Raw genomic sequence first — 6,244 nt, forward strand, 5'->3', positions numbered from 1 at the left:
TATATATATATATATATAATTCGAAAAGCTTTGTGCATTTTCAGAAAGTTAGAGAAAGAAAGAAGGAGAGACATAACTACCTACCCATCTATCTATTTTTGTCTGTTTTGGCTAAACTTTTATTATAGGATCTCTAGTCACTATCATAATAAGAGTCAAGGCTCAAAATTGAACCGAAATATATAAGATTATTTGTTATATCGTTTTGTATAAATTTTGTGCACATCAATTACCGCACTTAATTCCTATGCCCTTACCTTACCTATGATATTGAATTTTAAGTTCAGTCATTATTAGTTATAGTGTATTCTTATCTCTAGCCACATTTTGAAATAAGGAGTGAATGAAATAGAAGGAATAAAATAATAAATTATAACATATCCGATTCAGAAAGAGCCAATTAAAAAAATGAACTCCTTTAAAGTAAAAAAAATAATATTATTAATTTATTATGTAACAGTAGAATTACAGAGAGATAGACACAAAAACGTGTGAATATACGTATAGAATTGGTAAGGCAGTGTTGCTGCTATAAAGCCTACCAGAATAAAATCGGAACAATAATTGACATTACAATGAAACAATGCGTTACGCATAACTAAAGTTCATTGAAAAAACATTTATGCACTTAAATATCGATATCCTTGAGCCGCAACACTTTATTCGGTATACTATGCATAAAGTGTATGCAGATACCACTTTAATCAGAACTATATCCCCTGATACACGCGCCGCGCGAACTTTCCGCGAATTATGCATCAAGTTTCGTAATGGGATATCGGTGGGGCGCATCGTTAACCTAACGAAGATACTTGCTTCGAAAATAGAGAATCGTAGCTTCGAAAATGGGAACGGCTGTGAATAATCGAAAATTCACATCGCGCGGTTTCGAAAAATATCGCGATGACACTAAAAAGTATAAATGGAAATTGTACGTAACGTTCCCACTCCAATTCCGTGGTATCTTTCGCTGAAAAATCGCTGACAAGTACGACGTTTTATCTGGCACGGCTTTAATGTACGTTCTCAGATGACTGGATATAGCGCCGGCGTTGGTATATAGCGGACGCGCGTCCGCTGCTGTAACGCGTGTTTGTAACGGGATCCTAACAATAAGTTACGTCGAGCGCGGTGAAATAACGCGCTTGCACGTCCGCCCGGCGATTATCATCGACGGAGGAGAGCAGCCGGCCCATCCTTTAGAGCCAATGATTAAAGAAAACCTCGTTCGCACGCTGGCGCTTGTACGTTATTGCCGATCCTATCCGCATGTGCGAGCCGTTCGCCGGCGAGATAAGCTAATTTTAATTATCTCGCGGTGGGAGCGTGCTATTCGCGAACGGACACGTCCGCTCTAGATAAGGCCGAATAAATGGGATTCGAGGCGTCTACGGTTATAACTATGTGAGAATCGTCGGTGGTACGCCACCTTTCTCCCGCCGCGACTCGCCTCTCACCGTGGCACTCCCAAGAGGGAGTTTATTGAAATTCTATGCGCCGCAGGATAAAACGTACTGACTTCTACTAATCGCCGCCATTAGTCCGACGTTACAACTTCACGGCGGGCCATTACGGGGGCCCCATAGTTACAGGCCGGCTGCACTGCCGCCGCAGTCGCGCTCCGGTCGCGTTTATTGGTCGCCGTCTGACTATAGCGCGACGTTTACCACTGTCCGACTTTATTCCTACGATCGCGGAAATTCCCCGTCGGCCGTCGATACCTATTATCGATTACGCTTAATACCCACCGCCTAGTTGCAATCGCTTACCTCGCTTGCTTTTAAGCGCCGGCGTAAAGCGTTTCTACTAGCGAGCCAACAAACCGGAAGGGAAACCCCCGCGCTCATTTCCCGTAAAAGCTTTTACCTTCTGCAACGGTAACTCGCCGCTACTTTATGTCGTTTATAGCTGCTATTTTTGACGGCCTACAAAGGAAACTAATTCAATGTGACTTATTTTCTTGCACACAGCCCTGTACGTTTAAGATACGCAATTGCCCGGTTAATTTTTCAAACAAAAAGTAGATACAAATTTTTGTGTGCGTTTGCTTGAACATGACCCCTTGTGATTCTTATTTGCTTTCCTGCTTTTTAAAATTTTTAATTATCGTTTAACTTTTTTTTCAATTACAACTATATTTTATATTTTTTTATTTATTTGTTTTGATTTGGCTGAAAAGGATTTGGTGAGTCGAAATTGTCCCATCATTATTATGTTTTAAATTAAAATTTATGTTCATTCTTTCCGCAAGAAGTTTTTTGCACGTTTTTATTTTTTAATTGCTTATTAGCATTATTATTAAAATTAATCAATCTAATTTTAAAATATTAATAATTCAATTTCAGTTTGCAATTGCATTTTGAGTCCTAAACTGAATCGACGCTCAGTTCAGAAAATTGAAAATGTATTTGCAAAAATTTGAATATTATTACACCCAAATTCGCTTTGACCAAAAATAAGATTATTTTTCTTAATTGATTTGTTCTTGTTAGTCTAATTTCTACTTATAATTATATTTATCTTTATTTGACACTTTTTTTATCGCTCTTCTTGTCCTTCTTTCTTTCTCTTATATTATATCAAGATACTCTTTTTATTTTTCCTCCCTTAAGTTTTTAACTTTCTCTCCTTTGGAAAGTAGTATCCTATTCAATTATTTAACATAATTATGTTAAAAAAGTTGCGCGCGCAACTTACAGGTCAGTAAACAGAGTAAGTTTCTTCAACAGTTTCCAACCGTTTCTAATCGCTTGCCTGTAAAAGTGGCTTTCGCATAAAAGACGCTGGTATAGCGTTTCAATAAAATCAATACGAAGTAAAAACGCATGATACGCAAAATACGGAAAATTAACCTATTTGATATGAAAAGACTACGCTAGAAAAAAAGAAACCAGGACGAAGCGATTTATGAAACAACCCCGTCGTCAAACTTTCTGGCCTCTCGCAACTTCTCAGCGTCGTGTACCTTGCCGCTTAATGAATATAAATCGCGAACACTGTGCTAACTCGAAGTACCTTTGATTAGTTACGCAGGTATGCACCTGCAACGAGATGAGCAAACACCCTTCGCCGTGTAAACTTTATTCCTCCCGTCTCCGCGTCGGATTTAAATCTCGACGATGAATGCCGTATAAATTTCACCGAGATGCTTAAACTCTCGAAGGAAAACTAACGATAACGCCGTGAAGCTATATTCATAATAATGATAATAATTGAGTAACGTAGCAGAGTGCAATAAAGTTGTGAAAGATAATGAATGGAATGATTAAGAAACAAAGAATTGAAAATTCAATATGCATATTAGACTCAGCCAAAGATTAAAAGTGCGTCACAAATAGCGGCGAATCATTAATTATCCTACCTAAAAATCTTCTTCATTGTTAACCTCGTCGTTAGCAGCAGCCCGCAGTGTCGTCACTCGTGGGTGAACTCTTAATTAGGGAAACGAGCAAAAAGGATTTCGCGGTCCGTATGAACGAGCGACGGAGAATATAGCGATCGATGGAAGAGCAGCACAATTGCCACCTTTCGTCCCTTTCGACTAATGTTCCACTGAAGATTGACAACTCTTTTGGATGTCGATTACCATTATCAAAATTGTCTTATAGTGCGTTTTCTAAGAAAAGATCACCAAAATTTTGAGTAATTATCCGATCTGATTTGATGTTGCTAATTTGGCCCTGCTAACTTAAAGGGATACTTGAATGACGATCAAATTTGATCGATGTCGATAGTATAGATGTTTATAATTCCAAATAAAAAAAATTTGATAATAATGACTTTTTAATTCATTTCTGATCGATCTGATTTTCGTTCTGTCTCACTCAAACGCATACATCTGTCCTTATCTAATTGCAACGCCATCTCTTGCAAGATCGAACACCTACTATTAGACACAGTTATTGCTTTGTTTACCATTCTAAGTTTTCACTCAGCGTTCGTATACACGTCATTTGCAGATCGATATAAATCTTTCTTTTTAAGCTTTTAATCTTAGTTTCATAAACTCAGTATTATATTTGTGCACGTAATACGCTTAGTGCTGCACTGTCGTTTAGTCCATATGAACTATAAAACTTTTATACTAAGGAAACATCTACGTCAGGTGACAGTTCTACGAGTTGAAAGAATGTAAGTTTTTAGCTTTTTTTTCGATTTTATTTTATAAAGTCTACTGCAGCACCTCCCAATTTTGCATATACTTTAATCCTGTAAAAGGATTTTTTATTCCGTTCAGTAAATTCAGAGATTTACATCGATCTGCAATGTCCCGGCAATTTGGTCACTCCAGCATTCCCTTAATAGAGGTTAGCTGGAGATTTTTCCGACAACCGGAGATTCGTTCAAAAAGCCGTAGTCTCCAGTCAAAAATCGACGAGGTGGCAATTAGTAGAAATGCGACTGGTAGAATAAAAGATGAAGACTACAGTATGTATAAGAGAGAACAGGCTCATTCTGCCAAAAATCATATTAATAATTGTCTCTCGCGCATAACCGAATCGCACGACCAATAATATGGCGATTATAATATATGCCAATTAGTTCCTTCTGTTAAAATAAAAAGTTACAATTGGCTCTAGAAACCAACCAATAAAAGCAAAGTAATTTCGCATACTTCGCTCTTACAAATTTTCCGTGCACAACCAACAATATGACGATTGTTTAGTATTTGGATCAAAGGTACCGACGCAAAGTGAAAGAGTGTTCTACTGTTCTTACTTATATTGCGACATCACGAAGATGCATAAGCAAAGTGCACAATATATAACAGGATGTTAATTTTAATGCGGCTTAATGAAGAGACGTAGAGAGAGACTTCATTCAGGTTTCGCGTGTGGAGGACATTTGGCCTGGAATTTACACTGGGAATTTGTTATTTTATCGACCTCCTCGTTCGCGACACTCGTTTCGTAGCTATGCGAAACGCATGGCAACACGTGTAACTCTAGCTCGCAACGAGTTTTAGAAAAATTCACCGCTTAATTCGAGATATTTCACAATTCCGTACGTATCGCGTGCGAAACGAAATGTCGAAATTTCCGCAACAGGCTGGCAATTTAATAAGAATTATTTTTGCCCTATTTTTTGTTTTTTTTTTCCCGTTAACAAACACGATGCGATGTCAGCTGTGCCGTTGTCGAGTATATTATGTCACTTTTTTGTCCGAAGTGGTGCATAATATCAAAGTGCTCTGCACATTTCACTTGCGATATTTCAAGCGTGAAATTAAAATATCATTCCACCTTCAGCGTTTCTATTTTTTGTCTTGTATACTTTTGTCTTGTATATTTCCTAATACATGCAGTGCCCTGGAATCTGCATCCCATTTTAGTAAAAGATTTTCTCTCTGCTCTCTTGACGTAAATACTTTTTAAATTAAATTCCTTGATTGAAATAGACGGTTATGAGACATATTTATCTACCATATAGAATTGTACGAACGCGACCATTAATGTCGTTCAGCATACTTAGCGATTTCTTTGTGACATTTGAGAAATATATTGTTATGCTTATATAATTAACGATGTAACTTGAGGTCATTCTGAAAAAACCAACGACATGCATGTCACGAAGCGAACGTGAGCGCATCGAATGACATTAATATCCTCTGATTATCTATTGCATTATATTCTACCGTTGAAGAATGTATTTTCCAGGATAAAATAACTTTTTATTTTACTCTCTCTCTCTCTCTCTCTCTCTCCCCCTCCCTTCCTACCCCCCTCCCTACCCCTCTCTTCTCTCTCTTTACCCGGGGCGATTTCTCTAACGAATGACTCGAGCCGCAACTACGTATGAGCGTTCCCTGTGCAGCGCAGTCGGAGTAAATTTTCCGCAATATTCCGCGTCGTGAAACCGTCGCGTCGTCGTGTACCATGTCAACGATCCTACAACAACATTTAATACTATAGCAAGCCTCGGTGCCACGTGAGATCAATATCCCGTAAAGGCCGGCTTACAGAAAGCCACTACTGTATTTTCGTTCTACGGAATCAGTGATATCGGTACTGTGAAGCTAATCTTGCTAGTACGTCCAGTCGATTTTATGCAATTTTTAAACATCAGATTATTTGCGTATGAAAACATCATTCCTAATTCTCTCGATATCTACGACGCTGTCAAATGTAATATTTATCTAGAGTTTGAATATTTCGAGTATCTGAAGTAAATTTACATTTTTGTAAAAAGTTAAATCATGATAACGTCGTTACAAGTCCTTCTTCCCCCCCCCCCCCCCCCCACT

Source organism: Trachymyrmex cornetzi, unplaced genomic scaffold, assembly GCF_001594075.2.
Source record: "Trachymyrmex cornetzi isolate Tcor2-1 unplaced genomic scaffold, Tcor1.1 scaffold392, whole genome shotgun sequence".
Lineage (NCBI taxonomy): Eukaryota > Metazoa > Arthropoda > Insecta > Hymenoptera > Formicidae > Trachymyrmex > Trachymyrmex cornetzi.